Source organism: Natrix helvetica (assembly GCF_964273705.1).
Source record: "Natrix helvetica genome assembly, chromosome: 3".
Classification (NCBI taxonomy): Eukaryota; Metazoa; Chordata; class Lepidosauria; order Squamata; family Natricidae; genus Natrix; species Natrix helvetica.
In genome coordinates this window covers 143,649,454-143,671,985 of record NC_138549.1, presented here as the reverse complement: position 1 = coordinate 143,671,985, position 22,532 = coordinate 143,649,454, and the positions used below count along the sequence as shown (strand labels likewise).

At 38.6% G+C, this 22,532-nt stretch overlaps 1 protein-coding gene across 3 annotated transcripts in view; it reads right to left on the bottom strand.

Annotated features, from left to right (window-relative positions):
• RALY (RALY heterogeneous nuclear ribonucleoprotein) overlaps nt 1-22,532 on the bottom strand; it is a 256,203-nt gene that overhangs the window by 165,243 nt on the left and 68,428 nt on the right. The gene's annotated exons all lie outside the window — the stretch shown is intronic.

Sequence of the window (22,532 nt, the reverse complement as noted above, 5' to 3'; positions counted from 1 at the left end):
AAAGCCAAGGTCATCCTTTGTCTCTGCACCTGGCCAGAACTGGATGGGTAGAAACTGACAGCATGGTAGTGGAAGATTGGACCATGTGATGGACTTGTGGGGGCAGGATCTTGAACTTTCAACTGGGAGGGAAACCCTGGAAGCTTTCAGATTTGGGTTTTCCCAGATGTGCCAACATGGCTCTCTTAATAAATTGGAACTTTGAGGAATCCTTTGCCTTGGACTCTGATTTACTTTTGGATGCTATTTAGAACCCTGACACTACCCCAATCAGTCCCACGTATGCAGATCTCAATGAAACCATTTTGTTTAAGTACTGTGCTGTGTTATGTGTTATTTTCAGGTTCTGGCTGCACATAAAGTAAGTTGTTTGATATGGGGATCCCAATGGGTCATTTGTTTGGTATATGGACCAAGGTACCTGTCTCTCACCCTCTTATACAAGCAAAAATCAAATAGGATATGAGCAGGTCTTCTACCTCTGCCACTCCGCAAATGCAGAGACACTCATTGTAGGGAATAGAGTGGAATCTGACCATTGTGTCAAGCTGTTTGAATCTCGTTAACATAAATAGGGAGATATGTAGTAGGAAATATGGAACAAAGGAGAAACAATGTTGTCTCCTCCTTTAAAGCTATTTCATCTTTCCATGATGTGGAGTATAGTAGCTGGAACAGACAGCCATAAAATAGCAGTGTAAAGAAAATTCAGCCTAGTAAAGTACAGGAGAAGAAGAGAAGATACGAGCTAGTACAAAAACAGATTTGACAATGGCTCCAGGAGGCTGCAGGAGCAGTGTGGAGGCAGAAAGGACAGGAAGGCTAAATGAAACACAGGGGCGGAATGGGAAGAGGTGAAAAAGCCCAGGGAAATACCAGCAACACCTCCTCCTTTCTCTCATGACAGCCGCAGCAATAAAGCCAATCTGGATCAAGCCAGCACAGCCAGCCTAGCTAAGTCAGTAAAGTCAGTTGTACCAATTCAGCAAAAGTCAGGGCAGTACATAAACCACAGGAAGTAAAAGGGACAGAACCAGCCCCAGAAGCTGATATCTTCCACCCATAAGTTAGGAAATAAATACAGCAGCGGAACAATCCCGGTAACAGCCAGAAACACAAGTCATGCAACAGCAGCGATCTTGCAATGCCAGCAATGGACAGGGACTCTGCAGAAACAGAAACGGTCAAAAAAGAGGGATCCAAAGATAGATAAGGTGCATGAAATCCTCTGAGACTTGGGTAGGGAAGGAAACAAGTCATCTCCTCCCCATCCACGAAGACCAGAGGTGGTATTCAGCAGGTTCTGACTGGTTCTGGAGATCCGGTAGCGGAAATTTTGAGTATTTCGGAGAACCGGCAAATACCACCTCTGACTGGCCCCACCCCTTATCTATTCACTGCTTCCCGAGTCACAGCTGATCGGCTGGTTCTTCTTTTGTTGCCCTGCACAAGGGAACAGAGCTGGAAAGCAGGTTAGTGGGGTGGGGAGGGAATGGGCATTTTACAGTATCCTTCCCCTAGAGTGGGGTGGAAATGGGGATTTTGCAGTATCCTTCCCCTGCTATGCCCACTAAGCCATGCCATGCCCACCAAGCCATGCCACACCCTCTAAGCCAGGCATGTCCAAAGTCCGTTTAATACGGCCCTCTAACAGCCCTCCCTGCTCTGTGTAAATGCGGCCCTCCACGGCCCTCCCTTCTGATTGAGGGCAGCAAGCAGAAGACTGTCTGCCACAGGAGGGAGGGCGGTGAGAGGGCCGCATCGGAAGCTGGCTGGGGAATTCTGGGGGTTGAAGTTCACAGGACTTAAAGTCGCCAAGGTTGAGAAACTCTGTCCTACAGCAAAGGTACCTGTCATCCACAGGCCAGCCTAAAAACAGGCAAGGCGACTTGCTTGTAAACTGGTCGGGCCACATTCATACCAAAGAAAAGGGGGAAACTTCTGTCTCCCTTGGGGGGGGGGAGAGAAAGGGCGCCTTTTGAGGAAACGAGAGACCAAGCCTCATGGGTATCGCCGAAGAACGTGCGCCGTAGCCTTCGCAACACAGGCTGCGAAATGGGCAAACTACCAGGCGGCGCAGGCATAGTACGTGAAGCACGGGGCAAAGGGATACTTGTAGCTTCTCTGCCGGGCTCGGAGAGATCTGGCAGGTGAAAAGCAAGGAACCTTCCCCCAAGGTGGGTTGGTTTTTTTTTTTTTTTTTAAGGAAGGAAGGAGGAAATATTCAGCCACGCATTAACTTCTGTGCTTGAAGAGACCAAAGAAAAAAGAAAAAAGAGGAGATGGCCCATTAAAGCTCACATGAGCCGCTATAAACAAATATCGGAAGGTTTTTAAAGGGTATCAATAAGCGTACGTTTGTGCGCGCTTGCATATTTGCCGCGTCTAAACTTTGGGGAAGTTTATTAACATCTTAGCGATGTAGAGAATGAAAGAGAGGTGCGGGTGAGAAGGAATTGAAGGGGGTAACTCAAGTTCCCGGTTTCTTTCCTTGGGCACAACAACAACAAAACTCACATATTTTGCTTCCGCTTTAACAAAATAATGATTCATTGGGAAAATGGGGCAGTTTCACCCTTCACATTAGTGCAGGTAAGTTTTTTTAAAATTTATTTAAAATACATTGTGAAAACTCAGCTGTCAGTTGATCTTAATGTTATGAAATGAAAAGTATGCCATTTGCAATTAACTTGGCATAAAATAATTCATTTGCATTTAATTGTAATTGTTCAAAGAACGTTCGGAAAAATGTTCAGCCCTCCAGGATGTTCACTTCATCCAATCTGGCCCTCTTTGAAAAAAGTTTGGACACCCCTGCTCTAAGCCATGCCACACCCACCAAGCCATGCCTATAGAACCGGTAGTAAAAAAGTTGAATCCCACCATTGACCTAGACCACAGATATACAGTAAGTGCATAGCATAGGAAAAGAATAAAATATATAATACAGGTAGTCCTTGACTCACAACCGCAACTGAGCCCAAAATTTACATTGCTAAGCAAGGCCGTTGTTAAGAGAGTTTTGGCCCATTTTACAACTTTTTTTTGGCCACAATTGTCAAGTGAATCATGTGGTTGTCAAGCAAATCCGGCTTCCTCCACTGACTTTGTTTCTCAGAAGCTGGTTGGGAAAGAGATTACATGACCCCGAGATACCGTGTCTCAGGGTGAGACAGGGCCACTGTCATAAATACATGCCAGTCACTAAGTGCCCAAATTTTGATCATGTGACCATGGGGATGCTGCAATGGTCATAAGTGTGAAAAGTGGTCATAAGTCACTTTTTTTCCAGTGTTGTTGTAACTTCGAGTGGTCGCTAAACAAATGGTTGTAAGGCTACCTGTAAAAGTATGAGTATATAAGCTTTGAACAGATAAATAAAATCAATTAAGTAACCAAGGAACATAGGATAAGGAAAAGGAAGACAGGGTTCCAGAAGGATAGCAATCAATATGTAGGTTAAGAATAAGAAAAAATAAAAATAAAACTAGAGAAAAGTAATAATTCTGGAGAATATAGACTGATTAGATAGCAAGTAGAAACATACTGTGTGTGCACCGAATCACCTGCAAAATTGGCGATACAACTACATGGGAGTGCCGCATACACCATATTACCAATTCATTGGTTAAGAATCTTAAAGGATATTTTATCTCTTAGGATGAGACAACAGATGCTTTTCAAGTTTGTTTTATTTGATGTCACATATATACTTATGAGTATCACATTATGTTGCAAATGAAGAGAGGATGTCTACAGATTTATTTATTTTCTTAGTGTTTTTGTGTTTCTGTACTTGCAGCAAGTTCTGACCAGTTCTGGAGAACCGGTAGTGGAAATTTTGAGTAGTTTGGAGAAAAGGTTGGAAATAATATCAAGCCATAGCTAGACCAATAATAACCTGACTACAATCATTATCGTCTCCATCTTCAGATATGAGCTTGTTCTATTTTCCCCCTGTTTTGGTTCAAGATTCCTTAATCTGTAAACATATATTGGAAAGAGATATAGAGTTCAAAAGTGTTCATGTTCTTTGTAATTTTGGTGATATGTAAGCAGAAAATAAAATGCAATGCCATATGTCAAATATTTGGAATTTATCAATGTATGAAAAACATTGTTTTTATTGACCACAGGGGGTAGCATAGAAGATTGTTCTGCTTTGATGCAAAGACAGTGCTACCCCAGATATTCCATCTCACACTGGCAATATGTGTTCATTCTCTGATTACAGATTGGCTCCCTATTGATATAACGGAAAGATTGACAAGTATTACTCAGGAGGTTTAGATAATATATGCTGTGTTTAATCAGATATATAGAAAACATCTCAGATTTTAAAGATGGGTATCAGAAATCTGGTACAGAAATCTGGACGGGTATCAGATAGCTACAACAACAACAACAGCATAAAAAGAGTTCAGATTTTTCAGCCCAAATATGAAAGTCCAAGGAAGAAAAAGTGGATGTTTCTTTTTTGATTAAGTGAAGTGCAAGTTCAATATGTCAGTTTGATAATCAAGGACCTGCCTTCAAATTATTTCAGACAATTCTTTGGAGGGTAACATTATATGGAAGAGTGTGTATCTCATACAGCAATTTGGAACTGAAAGTAAAGTCCACAACATCTGGCCGTTGACAAATTCTTCATTCTTGAGTTACACTTCTTTAATTTTCCTTTTTCATCCCATCAGGGAACACAAGACAACAAATAACACATTTTTATCTGCCCTTTCACATGCTTTGTAATAAATTATTGTACACATTAGCAACAACAATAATTATTATGATTTCCCAAATTAATTAAGGAAAACATGACACGACTGCCAAAAGTTCAAAGGATGTATTAGTATTGTGTAAAAAAAAAAAAGCAACAAGTGAATGGAAGCAGTTAGTAAGAAAGCAATTGCCATCAATGCTCTCTGGCCCTTCTTGTAAATGTGATAACATGAATTTTATGCCAGTCAGATGCACTATGGAAGAACTCAATGATATTTTTCCATCAGTACAAAGCTGCAATATTAATTAACTGTTGCATCCATCACAATTAAAAACACATTAGGCCTTTATGAAACATCCTATTATGCTATGGAATCTTCCATAGAAACCTCAGATAGTGGATACAGTGGAGGAAAAGAAAATAACTTTTCACTTTCATTACATAATTGAAATTTAGTCCAGAATGTCTCATTCTCCTTCCCTAACCCCATCTTCATTTTGGAAATAAGCATGACTATATTCCCAGTACCAGAAGGGAAGCTGTCTCATCAACAGTAATAAACAGAAGGATTTGCTTAGTTTCAGCCAGGAATTTACCACTGCCAATTCAGATACGGAATCTGTTTCATAAGCTGATGCCAAGTTCCAAACGTGAAGTCTATTATATTTTGTCATAATCCAGAAACATCTAGAGGTTGTCTGAAGAAACAAATATTCTAAGCAGGCGTTAGATTTGTACAACACATGGTAGGCTGACTCCATTTGCGTTATTCAAAAGAAAGGCCGAAGCAGAACTCAGATTGGAACAAAATTTATGGAACAAATATTTATATATATGCATGGAAATTTGGTTTATATCTTATCTTATCTTATCTTATCTTATCTTATCTTATCTTATCTTATCTTATCTTATTATCTTATCTTATATCTACCTACCTTCTGTCCATCCATCATCCATCTATCCATCTATCATCTATCTATCTATCATCTATCTATCTATCTATCTATCATCTATCTATCTATCTATCCATCCATCCATCCATCCATCCATCCATCCATCCATCCATCTATCTATCTCATTACAAAAGAGATGGAAAAGTGCAAAGAAGAGCAGCTAAGACGATTAAAGGCCTGGAGAGGAAAACATTCGAAGAATGATTGCACGATTTGGGTTTGGCTAGTCTAGAGAAAAGAAGGACGGGGGGGGAGGGACATGATAGCATGCCACAAAGGGGAGGGGTACAGTTTATTTTACAAAACACCAGAGACGAGGACAAGAAAACAATGGGTAGAAACTAATCAAGAAAAGGAGCCACCTGGAATTAAGGAGAAACTTCCTAACAGTGAGAACAATTAACCAGCTGAACCGCTTGTCTTCAGAAGTTGTGGATGCTTCATCACTGGGAGCTTTTAAGAAGAGACTGGAGGGTCACTTGCCTGAAATTGTATATGGTTTCCTGCTTGAGCAGAAAGCTGGACTAGAATACATCTAAGATCCCTCCCAGCTCTATTCTGATTGATTGAAGGAAACCATGAGTTCCCCCCCCCAGGAAATTAAATCCTTTGCCAAGATATGCCTATGTTCAGGTAGACCATGGGTAATCATTTTGTGGGCCTGATGAACACAATAAGACAACAAGCTGTCAGCAGATCTCCAGCTAGAGGGCTTTCTGATTCATAAAATAACTCTCATGAAGGATATAACTGATTACAAAGATTAAGATACAGAATACAACTTCCCATTCTATTCCTACCTTACTATCTTAGCTTTTGCCATTTTGGGGGTATGTGCATATAGTCACCCATTTGGAGGCCAGCACTTTGCTTGTAGCATGTCAGCGTCCTTAAAAAAAGTAAAAAGTATACGGAGAAGCAGATTGGTAGCCATCAAGAGAGATGTTTGAAGGTAAATTGGTAGCCCTATCAATACATTGGGAATCTAGAATTAGATTAAGAATTTTCAATTTATAACCAAAATGGAATATCCCAGCTAGAGCAGGAACCTATTGTGAAAATGATTGCATGACATTAGTGCTTTCATCTTAAAGTTTTGAGAAACAAAAAAATAATAATACCTAAAGTGTAATCACATTGTAATAACAGAAAAAAATGCAGGAGGAATAGGATTAGACATGAAAGCTGCAGTTACCTGACTCAAGGCATGCCATTGTAATGTAAGAGAAACAACATATCTTCAACTTAGTGTGAATAATATCTGCATTTTTTAAACACAGTCTCAAGTAACTGTATGAAGCTGAGTCAAACCATTGGTTTGTTGGCGGCACTTGTTTCCACTGTTCTTTTAGAAAGAGTTTATTTCAACATCTGCTTTTTGATCTTTTGAGGCAGCATGAATTGAAATCAGAACTCGGGATATTGGAGCATTTGATTTTTTTTACAATGCTGAAAAGTAACTTATGCATGAATTGAAACTGCAATTATCCAGCAGCAATTGGATACTTGAAAATGAGTTCTTGAAGGACATTTTAGGTTAAAGAAATGATCAAATTGTATTTTGAGGTGTATGTTTAAGAGAAAACTTCCAAAAGCATGCATTTAAATGAGGATTTTCACATTGGTTATGAAAATATATTGCAGTAGTGTGGGAGAAAGAAATAGTGTAACCCAGGTTTATGGATGAATAAACTCATAAATGACAAGGACTAGATATGTTCCCCTTACGCTTCCCTTCACACACAAAGGCATCTGCTATATAGCTTTTTTTCCCCTAGTCCCCCTTCATAGCCTCTTAAATACTGCCAAATATTTCAAAAACATCATGGCAAACAGGACCTGGATGATCAGCCAGCTGGGACAGATTAGATTTCTGCAGCCTATCCACTGAAAGTACTGGATAAACTTTGGTAGTGACATTAGGTCTATTAACTCTGACTGAGTATTAATAGCTGGCAGCTGCACAACAGAACTAAGACAGGAGTGCCTTACATTGAAAGAAGTAATTCATTTACTCTGCAGTTTGTATTAGTTCCAGTCAAGAAACTTGAGGTGAGCTGCAAAGAGATTTCTGCTGACTGTAAAAATAGGCATGTGTTTTCCAATCCAATTAGTTCTCTGGGGAGCAAACTCAATTTCCCCATGGAATTCAAACAGAGAGCTTTCAACAATTTGCCTTGCATAATTTAATAGGGAAGAGGAAGGGAAAAGTGAGGGACAAAGATTCAGCTAAGAGAAATGAAATTGCACTCATACGCTCAGATTCTTTAGGCAAAAGGAGTATTAGGTCTGTCTGTCTCCTTGAGTTATTTATAAAACACAAGATAGGCAGGATATAAATACATTTCTTTGTTTGAATATATTCTAGTGAAGTGGTAAGATAGTAAAACTTTCAGTAGAATTTCATTCCTCAATCAACCACATGGGTTGTATTCTGAGAATCTAAGAGGCTACAAGCTGGAAACATGTTAATTGCACTTAGACTTATATATTACTTCATAGTGCTTTACAGCATTCTCTGAGTGGTTTACAAATGGTCTTCATTTTATTGACCTCAGAAGGATGGAAGGCTGGGTCAACTTTGAGCTGGATCGAACTCCTGTCAGTGAGCAGAGTTAGCTCACTATGCCACCAAGAGCCCACTATGCCACCAGGGATCTTCCTGTGAATGAATTGAGATTTATAGGACTAATTCCTCTTCAGAGAATCTCCCACTAAATTCCTAATCAAGCTACCTAATCATTTGGCTGAACTTGAAAAACTAAAGAGGTTAGTGTTAGGGATGTAACCCTACTCTTGGCTTGGCAATGTATATAAGCCATGATTGTAACAAATGTATCTGTTACTTTAAATGCTAGAGAGATGTAATTGGTTGCTGTTACCTCAAGCAGCAGTAAGAGGGAGCCAGAATGACTGTTAGCTCTCTGTTAGACGCTGATCGGATATTGTATCGTGAGTTACTGAGTCTTGCTACTGTTAGCTACTTTGTGTGTTAAACTGAGAATATTGATAAATGACTGACTGAACCATGTATGACTTGGACTGTAAACTGAACTCTGAATAACTGTCTATTTCCACATAGTAAATTACTATATTTTATACTATTCAGTGTCCCTGTAAGCTGGTTTGTGTGTGTTATTGCATACCACTCTCATTACGCTTCTCTGCATACTCACTCTCCTAATGGGGAGCTTACTTACTTAACAGTTAGTATTTGGATGGGAGGTCCCAATGGAATATCAGAACTCCAAATTAGATTGAAGACAATTTTTTTTATAAAAGACAATGTCAAACCAATATTATGTAACAAAATGTAATATTTTCAAGAAAACTACATATGTGTACTCATAGAATTATCAGGAGTTTTCAGCTTGAAAGAAAGACACTTTTCATTATCTCTAATTCACAATGACAAAGAAAATAGCTGGATCTGCAAGCCATGCCTTCAAAACTACAAATTGCAGATTTCTTTGGGAGAAGGGAAAGGCTGGTAAAACAGTTTAACTCTGGTAGATAACAACTAGATTTGTAAGATGAAACAGGCAACATTTGTTGGGCTATAGTGCTATCATATAATCACATTTGAAGCTTGGGAAGCAGTTTGCCAAATGGCTTCAGGGCTAGTTGGACTATACAGCAGGAAGGAACATTTGTTTTAACTGGATTCATACTCTACCTTTCAGCCAACAAATGATGTTCTAAGCAGCTTTGGAATGAATGCGAATTGCACATGTTATGATACTGTAACGTCTTCCCCATTCACACTTTTTGTCAGTAGATAATATTTTTTTTTCAATGAAGCCACCATAGGTGCTCTTTTCCTGCTCTTTTCCTATTAGAAGAGTTCCAATTTCTCCAAACTCCACAGGTGGAGGACGTATGACTGAAGAACTGCTTCTAATTAGAAGAGCAATAAATTCAGCTCAGACAAAGAATTCTTAGCTCACTAAAGTGAATGGACACAGTGGGTGAATCTTACAAAGAGCTATCATGACTGCAAAAAGCTACCTGCTAATTTTTTTTATCGTGAAAGAGCCACATAGAGAAGAGAGGTGAATCATACAGTACTTGTCCTACAGTTAGCACAGAGGTAACTGGCTTCACTCTATCTCCAGGCTTAATTGCCAACCTCCTGTGAAGTTTTGAGTGACATTTTGAAATAAACAGGCCCAATTTAGTAAGTAGATGTTTTATTCAGCCACAAAGTTTCTTCAGAGTCTTTGGCTTTCATGTTCTATGCCACCCTTGCCCCACTAATTCTAGAATCATAGGCAGGGTTCTGACATGAAGAGAAGGCTGACATTTTCTGGTTGAGCAATCTCCTGTGGAATTTTCAATAGAGTCACTTTGGCCCATGTTGTCTACTATGACATTAATGGTTGTTAAATATTCTTATCTGTTGCATACAGTTCTGTTTCAATAAAGGTCAGCGGCTGTGTCCATGACAAGTCTTGCTGTCGCTGTGCAGTAGAACTAATCCGTCACTCCATGGTTTGTTTGGAGTCCTTCTTTTCCCCCTCATTAATTTCAGCTCAGCAGCTAGATTTTAAAAATGCAAAACATCTCAGCTGCTCAGATGGGTATTAGGATATGAAATCATTAGCTCAGCCAGCACTGGAAAGACAGTTAATATTGCCTGTGTGGCTTGAGCTGTAACGCCTCATTAAGGGACTATGCAGTTGCCCATGGAAAAAAAAATTATATACTTCTTTAATTAAAAACTTGGTACTGTTGATGGGGATGAAGGCTAAGATCGGTCTGTGGAGTTTACACAAGGTACTCTCTTGTCTACTGATAATGGGAAAGCATTAAGCTTGATTATTTTCACTTGTTATAATTTTTTTTTAAAATCAAATACCGGTATTACTGTAAAATGCTCTTAAAGAACAATAGCAAAGGAGGTGTCAAAGCAACTGCAAAGCAGCAAGGCAACACATCCACAGTGCCTTCTTGGCAACGATAATAAACTAATGGCTCCAGAGATATAGCTTCTAGCATTATTTTTTCCTGTTGTAGTGAGTTTTGGAAAACAATGAGCTGCAAGTGAAGATTTTATAAGAACGGTGTGGAGGGAGATCATATTGGATGCTGCTGCTCAATAATAATTCCTCTCAAGCACAACTCCTTAGCTATGATCCTTAGCTTTTTAGGAGAAACTATCATTTCTATAATTATTTGAACTCTAATCTCCTTGTCAGCTTCTTCCTGGCTTTTGTCTCATCTGGGCTTAACTTCATTATGCTCACCTCATGCACTCCACTATTGAATCCAAATAATGTTCATTGATATTGACAACTTTATTACTTGAGTAATAAGAGCAATAAAGCTGAGAATCCTCTTGGCATCTCATTCCAACATCTCAGAGAACAACTCCCAGCAATAGAGAATAGTATACATTCTTTGAGATATTATTAACAGTGGTGGGATTTATCCCATTTGCACCACTTTGGGAGAACTGGTTGTTAGGTTTCTGAGCAGTTTGGTGAACTGGTTGTTGAAGAAATCATTAGGGTAGAGAACCGGTTGTTAAATTATTTGAATCCCACCACTGATTATAGACCAAACTTGGAGTCTCCCAGTTTACAAATCGAATTCAGCTTTTGAGGGTCCCAGTTCCCCTTTTCTATGTTTTTTCTCTCATTCATGTGCTCTTCCCATGCCTCTTATCTTTGTCACTTTTGTTTACGTGATAAGTGAGAAAGAGAATCACCTTATCAGAGGGCAACATGAAAGGTCAACTGTTCTTTGAAGGAATTACCAAGCTTTTCCAATATAGATATTTGTGTTTCTTTCATACTGCAGACGGAAAACATGGTTCTGGCAATGCTACATGGTATCACTAGCATTTTGGGGTGTAGGACCCAATATCAAAGTTGTCTACATGTGAGACAGGGAGTACTTTCATTTAGTATTCTTTCATTGGATTGAAACATGTCCTCCCTCCCTTTTACTTTTACCCCTGTAGTGGTCAGATGAGAATCTTCCTATAGTCATATGTACAAGAACAAAATCACAAACATTCAGGAATTAAGCATAGTTTATGAGTACATGGCAAAATTTAGCAAATCAATATGTTTCTAATTGATTAAGCATAGAATTATGTTATTTGATTGTGTAATGTATATAATACTGATGTCTTGGTATTGTTTAAGCTATATCCTACAAAGATTTGCTGGAGTAAAATGACCCAGAATTCAATGGGCTTTACTATTTTAAAACCAAGGCCCTGCATTATATTCCTGTATTAGGCTGTGTGTGTTGGTGTAAGATTGTGTGACTGCATCCTCCCCTGGGATAGCTTCACAAAAGGTCACATCTCACACATGCTTATTGTTTTGCCTCCAGCAGCTCAGTAACACATTTGTACTTAATGTATCTGAAAGCAGATACATGTTGTTTATTTCAAAGAGACAAACATTTATCTGATATTGATAGATCTTTTAAAGAAATGCACTGATTGACTACACAGCAGGCAGAAGCTTGAAAATAGCTATGATCTAGCTCAAGAAATATCATGCATGAAGAGATGCAATTTGAACACATTAAAAAGTTATGCAGCTCTTTAAAATTTGGGTGTATTTTCTATATATAGGAAGTCCTATGATGGGTTAGGCAAATGGTCTATCAAGCTCAACACTCAATTTATTAGAGAACTGTGCCCATTTCTCTTCTGAAAATTATGATTTAGGATATTGGATGAATATTTAACATCCATACTTATGGCCCAACAGGATCTGGATGTCATTCTGTATGTTCTGAAAAACACTCTGGATTTGTTTGGGCATCTGATGTTAGATATTGACTAGGCTGATGTTTTCTTAAAATAAAGTAATGGCTTGTATTTGGCAGCATTATTGTATTAAGTTTCATTTTAGTTAAGTCCAACTATTGCATTTATATTATACTATTGTTTTAATCAAGAAGGAAACTGTTCCTTCAAATAGATTATGATGATGCTGAAAACAAAGTTCTAGCCGTTTAAGGAATATATAAAAATATCCATTACTTTGAAAGCAAAAAAATCCCCTGTGGATTTTAAAGTTATAAATTACTCTATTTGCCACACAGATCAATTTGCATAGATGTCTATTAATATATCTCCCTCCCTCCCTCCCTTCCTCCCTCTCTCTCTCTCATGTGTGTGTGTGTGTGTGTGTGCGCACATTCCTATAGAAAGCAATGGTGATTGATGCTTTGGACTCCCTGAGATTAAGATCTTCAAAGGAGCTACCTTCTGGAATACTAATTCTGACATGCAAAGAAAGAGAACATGAGATTTTTCTACAGTCTGCCTTTAGATCTTGAAGATCGCTATGAAATTGGAATATGGATGGTAAGTTGAATCTGGACTTGAAAGATCCAAAGCCAAATTTATTCTCAGATACCAAAGCTCACTAGGTGAATTTGGGCCAGTCCTTATTTCTCATCCCCCTTTACTTCATAGAATTGCTATGAGGAGAAATCAAGGAAAAGAGGAATATGGATGCTCATTTTTGCTCTTGGAAAATATTAACTGAAATAATGAATGAAAACAAATAAATCTAAAAGTCAGAATCATGGACATTCTACACCCCATTTTTCTATACAGCTTAGGAACTAATCCAAATTTGTAACTGAGTATATACTGATCCTAGCACTTCCAAGCTCTCTGATGGATTGCTTTTCATCAAAGGTATATTTTCTATAATTCGGTCATCACATTTATATTTTTAGACGATGAGACCTACATTTAAAATGCTAAATGAATCCCTCAAAGAATTAATGGCTTTGATTTTTAAGAAATGAAAAGAGAATGAGGCTAGCAGAAAGAGTCTTTTACATCCTTTCTGTCTGAATTCTATTGCTTCTCAAAAAACATCTTCAAATTCCAAGGGCAGTAAAGAAAGGGAAAGGGTTATCTAAACTTGGACATAAAAACTTTGTAGTTGGGGTGCTTTGATTACACACAATTGTCATTTAACAGAAGCTAGAACGCACACAAGCTGGACTGATTCCTTTATCAGAACACTGTCACACACAGCCTGTCTGAAAAGGATCACAGAGGAGGAATAACTCTTCACATAGGACAGGATACTGGTCTAACTGACATTTGGCTAAATCTGAGACAGGTGCACCAGCAGGCAAAAATATAGCAGTGAGCATCAGGCATATGAGAAGTATAAATTGAATAAAAATATGCATTTCTTTAGCCATAGATGTTACAGGAAGTGTGAGTAAAAAGTTTTCACACATGCTGTGCTCATGACTGATAGACTCTCACCAGCTGCACACAACAGGGATCAGATTTCCTTTTTCAAAGCAGGAGGACTTCCTTCTTTCCTTGACTCACCCAAACCCAATGACTTTTAATTATTTTTAGCCCCAGGATAAAATGGAAGAATGTCCATGAAAATGAGAAGTGACATTGGGTGAAAATCAATTATTCTGGATGATTTACCTTACCAAGAGTACTGGTCTGAAGCATCCTGAAATAGTTTGGTTACTTAGCAATGGCTCCTTTGACCTGACTGATATGTTCCCTTTTTAAAACGGTACAGTGTTAAAATAATGTAACAGAAGATTCAGCAACCTAGAGCCTCCAGATATTTCAAATAATCCTTTATCATAGCCAATGTTGGCTGATGATGGGATATAAAGTCTATAACATCCAGAAGGCACCTACAATTATGCAGCGTGACGTTTTCTATCTAGATGAAAAGAAATTGCTATTTTAAGGCTACTCTATGAGTTTTCCTCTTGTACCTCAGTTGGGAGGAAAATATGTTGCTATAAACTGAGATGCCATCACTGATTAACAGGATTCTTTGCCCTCCTTCATCCAATTACTCAAACTCATCCATCAGCAAAGGAAACATTGACCAATCATTCTTATGGATTTGCAGTAGGATGGGGTTGGGAAATTCTACTATCTTCCCAAGATACAGAAATCATGGATTAAGACAGACTTTTTCTGTGCAATGTTTTTAGGAAGTCCAAGACTATAGTTCTCTTGGCCTTATGGAATAAGATATGTAAGTGAAAGATTGGCAGCTCTTTCTCCTGTAAATCTTCCACTTCGTCAAGATTTATTTAGGGGGACAGAGGATTCAAAACAATTAGACACATACATTTTTAAACAAAGCACGAGCAGCTCTTCAGAGGACAATTTCTCCCAGAGGTTGAGCATTTTCCTTTTCTGTTGAAAATGAGTTTAGATTTCTGGGTAGTTGATTCTGAATAAGTTATAAATCTACATTTTGCAGCAGAGCATGGTGGTGGATGAAGCATTTCAGTTGCTGGAGAGACACTGGTCCATACCTCTGAGCAGTGTCCTGAATGCCTTTTTTATCCTTTCCTTCGCCTTATCTGGCCAGCTCCTCTTCTCCTAGTAACAACATTTCATTGGGCTTTTTTTGAAGAGGGGAGATTCAATTTATGCTCAGCTACACTTCCAACTTAAACACCTCAACTCATTCCTGAAAGAAATTGTTCCTTACCATTCTATTGCCACTTAGCTGCTTTAAGAGCAGCTGCCCTGCCTCTCTGTTACTGCACTTTACTTTTTTTTAAAAAACTCTCAGATTCTAATTATTCATGGTTGAAGTCAAGGTCAAAATGAGACCTGAGCCGCTAGAAAAAGTGTAGAGAGGAGCAACAAAGATGATAAGGGGGCTGGAGGCTGAAACATGAAGAACAGTTGAAGGAATTGGGTATCTAGTTTAATGAGAAGAAGGATGAGGGGTGACATGATAGCAGTGTTCTAATATCTAAGGGACTGCCACAAATATCAATCTATTTTCCAAAGCATTTGATATCAAATATCAATCTATTTTCCATAGCAAGAAGCAATGGATGGAAACTAATCAAGGAGAGAACCAATCTAGAACTAAGGAGATATTCCCTGACAGTTACAACATTATTCAGTGGAACGGATTGTTTCCAGAAGTTGTGGTGCTCCAACACTGAAGATTTTAAAGAAAAGAATGAACAACCATTTGTTTGAAATGATATAGAATTTCCTGTTTGAGCAGCAAGTTGATCTGGAAGATCTCCAAGGTCCCTTTCAACTCTGTTATTCTGTATTCTAAAACCCAGAGTGTCCCCAATCAATATTGGACTGTAATTTGTTAATTTAATTCAACAGAGGTTCCGTTATCTTCTCAAACCTCCAGCAAATGTATTACTTTCTTTAATAACTCTTGAGATCTGAATTTATTGTTTGCATACTAAGGAATATACAGACAGCATGAGGCATTTTAATTAAAATATGCTTACAGAACTAGAAAAAAAATGGTAGCATATAGCAAACATTTATAATGTAGTTTCAGAAACCAGAGAGTTGTTGGGAATCAGGTGGTGTACAAATCTAAATAATAATAAAAGTTCTTGAGACTCTTAGTTACCAATTGAAAGATTATAAAAGCTTTTCAATTTGTTGGGCATACCTAGACTACCAGCAAATCTTAGATTGAAAAAAACCCTGAAATTGCTTACAAATTAGTGACAGGGAAATAAAATCAGCATGACTATATAGTTGTTGAAATAAGTTGAACTTCAAAATGATTTTATCTTTAATGATCATAAGACTGCAAGAACAGTCCTGCTGGACTACAGATTTATTTATTTCAGCATTTTGTTTCTACAATGGTCACTCAAATGCCTCCTGTAAAAGTAGCACACAGACTGTAGCCAATAATGTATCCTATTTTCTTCACTACCGGTTCGGTAGCGGAAGTACGGGCGCAGAAGATCCCTAATGACATCTGGACGGGTGGGCAGAGCCTCGTGCCACTGCCACTACCAGTTCATCCGAATCGCTGCAAACCAGCAGCATACCACCTCTGACTGTAGCCTTTTCTGCTGTTACTTATTAGAAACAAGTACCTACATACATGTTCCTTATATAATTTTCCCTTTCTTCCATGGGCTCCTTCTTCCTTCCTTCCTTCCTTCCTTCCTTCCTTCCTTCCTTCCTTCCTTCCTTCCTTCCTTCCTTCCTTCCTTCCTTCCTTCCTTCCTTCCCCCACCCATCTTACTTAAGTGACTCTGGTTAGTTTACAACATAATTTCCTTCTTTCCCATTCCAAAATACATGCTACCCACCAATCATCACAGGGCCAAACCACAAGATCTGATCCAACCTGAACAATTTGGGGAAATTCATAATATAAAATTGATTGTCTAATATTTCTACTATTTTTTAGTACGCTATTGTTTTAATACAGCTGAACTACAGCATTTTGTCAGTTGCTGATGGGGAAGTGTATAACATAGCAATCTGAAAGTAGTCTAAGGGGGCTGACTGAAATACAGTTGTAGGTTTTCAGAATGACATACACTGCATGTCTTGGATTGCATAGGATTAGTGTGAAGGCCAACTATGTTTAACAGGTAAGCTCTTCAAAGCCAATGCTGTATGTAGGATAATAGTTATTCTGTCTAGGCATTATACAAACAGTTATTGGTTTCATCACTCCTGATGTGTATATTGTAGATTTTCTTGCTTCCCAGTTTTTATTGCTGTGCTTGATTCTTTACAGCTATTTTAAATAAACTAGGATTACTAGCCCCTACAGTATCTACCCTACAAGCCCAGCATGAATTCAGGGGTAATTTTGGCATAGGTACCATAATGCTTGCCACTAGAACTAATCATAATCTCCATAAAAAAATATATTTGATATGCATAAACACCAACTAATACATACATGCACTGCAGACATTCTACAATAACTACGGTAATTGATAATTAATGACATTAATTCCCAAGTAATTGATATGGGTATTCAAAGGGTTTTTTTCCTTAGACCATCAAATCTTTAACTGCCTACAACTGAAAAAGAAGCCCATTGCAGTGAATATCTCTAAATCCGGTGGAAAAATATCTGAATAGCTAGCTACCTTCAGAAAGCCCTGGGACGGAAGTACAGCAGACTAACCCAGTTAGGATTGTTTAAATGTTTGCTATCCCAATCAGCATTTCTAGGGGCACAGTAGTCCCAATGAAGTGAGCAATGTAGCCCCTTCTTTTTTACTTAGGGCAGGGGTGTCCAAACTTGGCAACTTTAAGACTTGTGGACTTCAACTCCCAGAATTCCCCAGCCAGCTGGCTGGGGAATTCTGGGAGTTGAAGTCCACAAGTCTTACAGTTGCCAAGTTTGGACACCCCTGACTTAGGGTAACGGGTACAAAGCATCAGCTTAACTTGAGCTCTTCCCTGAAGGAAGAGCCTATCTTGAACTGGGAAAAAAATGGACTCAATTACATAGAGAAAAAGAGATAGGTTATAGTTTATCATATCCACAAGCTTCCCAGCTATAATATTTGGTTATCAAAGGATCATTTCATTTAAAAATGAAATTGTACTCCTATCTTCTTGGATTGCTAGGAGTGTGATATAGCCTTATCCAGACATTCCAAGCCATATACAACTTGTACAATGGAGAGCAAATCCATCTGAGGCATTTTCTGTCTTTGTTCTGGATTCTTTCCAAATAATTCAGAAGCCGTCAGGTTTTCTTTTAGCTCTAAACTTAGGCTGTGCTGAGTCAATGCCAACAGTGTGATATTCCATACACAGATAATGGATGGTGTTGAAAAGAATATTTGCTTGATCCTTTTAAAAAAAAGGATACCAGGAGACAGAGGTGCCCCGCTGTTGACTGTACATGTGTACTGTCTTTCCAAAAAATTTAAATGTTCATGTTTAAAACACCCCCTCCAACTTAATGAAATTAACAATTACATTGTTAATTGTTAGTTGAATACCTTTTTGATAATAGAATTGGTTAAGAATTCATATACATTATCTTAAAATTTTCCACAAAAGAAAAGTGAGCTGTGACTCAACAATCATGTATTTGTCTCCCATATGTCCAGGCACATATGCCCAGTATTTCCTCTTTAGGCTTTACTAAAAAGATGTGACTAATGTGCAAAGAGTCTAGTTTTTCTGTCATGGTGGTGCACCTCAATTGAACTTTACAATCCTTTTGGAGCCTGAGCATTAAAAATGAGATTAAACAAGGTGGACACAGTAGTTTTGTACTATGAAAAGACAAGTGGTACAAGTATGTCTTGTTAGGTATTGTTGTCAGTTGAAGTTTTCAGTCTGGTCCTCTGTTGGAGTAGGAAAATACTCTCTCCTGATTGGTTGTGGGCTGATCAGCTTCCCTATAAAAGGAGTGGTGTCAACCACGGAGGGAGAGTTGCCTCACAGGCAGTTTTGAATAAAGAGCTGTTAGAAGTTCTTGCCTTCATTCTTCACCCAGAACATAACATTTCTCCATCAATGTTTTCTCCTGTTTCTGATAGACAGTAATTGCTAAAAGCAAAGTTATATATTTTATAGCAGTAGAATGAAGTCATTGTGGAAGAGAAGAAAACACTGGCAGCACTCCTTATACTACAGTCATTCCCACTTACAATTTAAATCTGGAATGGATAACCACAGAAAGGCTAATTTGAAGTCAAATTTCAAAGCCTGTATGCAAAAAATCCAACATGTTTAGATCTGTAAGAAATGATGCCTATAGAGAGGGAGCTTCACTGTTTGGTGTCCCCAGTCTGTACTAAAATATTTTGGAACTTTTAGAATACCTATAGAAGGCTAATTTTCTTTTAAGATTTAGAACTCAAGAGACCTACAACCTGACTTGGATGAAGTGAGAGAATGAATATTTAACTGTCTTTGATATGCATTTCATAGAAAGTTTAAAGACAGAGTATGGTTTTATGGTTTTGTTAATATGCTATCAATTTTCCTGAGAGTTATGAATCATATTTTTTCACAACATAAACAAATGTGCTTTTTCAAAGGAAAACTGGGTCTTGTTTTTTTCTTGAAGACGTTTTGCTCCTCATTCAAGAATCTTCTTCAGTTTTCCTTCAGCCCATTTTTTGCTGTGGCACGGTTTTGCTGAAAATGCAAAGTGTCAGTTTTCAGCAAAGCTGTCCTAAAAAGTCATATGATTCCAGGATGTTGCAAAGAGTTCTAAAGAAGCTTCTTCGGGGAGAAGTAAAACATCTTGAAGGAAAAGTCCAGTTGTCTTTGAAAAAGCGCCTTTGGGACAACCATGACCTAGATGCCTGAGAATCTCCATAGACAGCCACAACATATTATACTTTTATCCAATAGCTTTATTAGAATGAATATTAGTTTATTATTAGTTTAATATTACTTTATTTCAAAGTTTCTGTTATATCTACTAAGCAGGTCTAAACTGCGATTGAGCAATGCTGCCAACAGCTTGTTTGCTAAATTAGAGAAATGTGTTAAATGTTGCTACAGGCAGAACACACACACACACACACACCAAAAGAACCTCACATTACTCTTGGCAACTTTTTAATACTGCTAAAACTTTATACAAAGAAATTCACACCCTTCTGAAGACCAAGAATGTGGAATAAACCTTGATTCACATGAATCAATGAATAAACTCACAGATTCAAACCAGACAGGCAAAATTCTCCCATTTTACTTTCTATGCCACCTATATTCCAAGCTTGCAGAACATGGAAGCTTATATTCTTCCATGCAAGGTCGAATATATTGCCACTTCTCTACTCTATACTCTCTGTCTTACAACCTGAGAACTTCGTCCCACATACTTGATATCAGGCTCAGTCTGGAAGTCACACTCCTCAGATTGCCAAGCATAACAGTGGCTGAAATTTGTCCCCTTTTTCTTAGAAATTGAGAGAATTGTACTATTGTGGCTTATTATGCACACTCTTTTGCTGACAGCAATTTTTTATGGCTATAAAATAATAGCTGTCCAGTTGGAGATTATCAATAGCACTAGCACTTAGACCTATATATGGCTTTACAGTGCTTTACAGCACTCTCTAAGCTGTTTACAGAGTCCACATATTGCCCCCAACAATTGTGGGTCTTCATTTTATCCACCTCAAAAGGATGGAAGGCTGAGTCAACCTTGAACCTGGTGAGATTTGAACTGCCAAATTGTAGGCCACCGGCAGCCAGCAGAAGTAGCCTGCAGTACTGCATTCTAACCACTGAGCCACCGTTGGTCAAGATTAGGGTTAGCCTTGGGATTAGCATCCACTTTATATTCTAGAACTCTTGGTGGCTTTGTTTCTGGGCAGGTGCCAAGGTCTAGGTTTCTCCTTGCAACATGTATTGGCATGCCAAGTCTTTAACCTTTAAGCCAGCTGAACTATTCCATCCCCATGAAGGCTGCTTTAGGACATGATTTCCCATGGATTTTATTACTGACCTTCTATGCCACCTGTCAAGGGCCTGGAAGCCAACTGGCCATTGTCAACCTTCCCCCCCTCCCCCAAAGATGGTTCAATCTCCAATCAGGTTTTTCCTCCTGTATAACTTCCAGCCCATGTTTTCAGAATCAAAGCAATACCAAACACTTCAAACAGAGTTGTTCTATTAACAGATTCCATTTTTCCTTTGTGCATCACTCTAAATTCAATTGAATGAACAAATACCACCCTGGATCAATACCTTCATTGCCAGAAAAGCTATCGGCAAGACTGCTGGTTGAACTATTGCTAATGGGTGAATTCACTTTGAATGTAATCCTCAAGTTATGACTGTCATAAAGTGAATGCACTTTATAACAGTCATTGTAAACTATTGTTAAGCAAACCCACTGTTCACTATGGCATGTGTGAAGTTTCCAAAAGATGCCCTAAGTCAGGGGTGTCCAAACTTGGGAACTTTAAGACTTGTGGACTTCAACTCCCAGAATTCCCCAGCCAGCCAAGTTTGGACACCCCTGCCCTAAGTAAATTATGAGCCTCAAGACAAAGTTCAAAAGAAATCCAGTCATTTATTAGGAGCAACATTTTGGCATTTTCTTCTGCTGCGGAGTCAAATCTGATTTCTGTTTAATGGCGTCTGAACTTTACCCCTGTGTCTCCCCTCCCCTCAGTCTGTGTCATAAATCCACCAACAAGGTTCTGCAGCAGGCTATGAACTTTTGCGCTTCACACCCCTGTGTAGAAATATGAGATCTGACTCTGGCTGAAGGTATGCATGGAAATCTCCCTCCCTTCAATGTCAACTTGATAATAGTCATGGAAACGTTTTACAAGTTGACAGCATGGCTTTGCTGAGAACTGGAAGTGTCTGTTTTGAGCAAAGCTGTCCTAAAAAGAGTCATGTGACTGTGGGGTACTGCAAACAGTGGTAAATGCAGCTGTGTTACTGACCACCAAAGTGCAGTCATGTGACTGCTGCAGTCAATGATCATCGTAACTTTGGAAGTAGGTCATAAGTTCCGATCCATTGTAACTTCAAACCATCATTAAGTAACTGGGCTTAAGTAGAAGACTAATAGATTATTGAACTGCCTGTCACTGTTACAAGCCTCAGTTAATTATCACTCCTACCTATCTGATATGTCCCCATCCTTCCTTATTCCTTAATCCCACTCCACCTTTCTTTAGGAATATCAGGTGGGGCAAGAACTCTTCCAGGAATAACTTGATTTTGCCCAGGCTTTGTACTACCATCAACAGGGAGTCCATCTCCCGACTGTTGTTGGGGATCAAATTTGGCTCACTACCAAATTGATTGCATTATTTATTTATCTACAACTTCTATAAGAGTAAAATCATTAATGTTATTTTCCCCATTCTCACCTGATTCCTGAACACACTCATGCTGTTGGCAATCCTTTGATCGCAGAGGGGAGGAGGGATGATTTTGAGGTAGAATGTACAGTGCATTCTTAGTGCAGGAAAGCCAGACTGGAATATCTGATTCACTGGAGCAGTGTTTCTCAACTTTAATAGTTTTAATGCTGGTTGGGGAATTCTGGAACTTAAAGTCCAGACATTTTAAAGTTACCAAGGTGGAGAAACACTGCATTAGAGAGTCAATTTGGACGCAAATC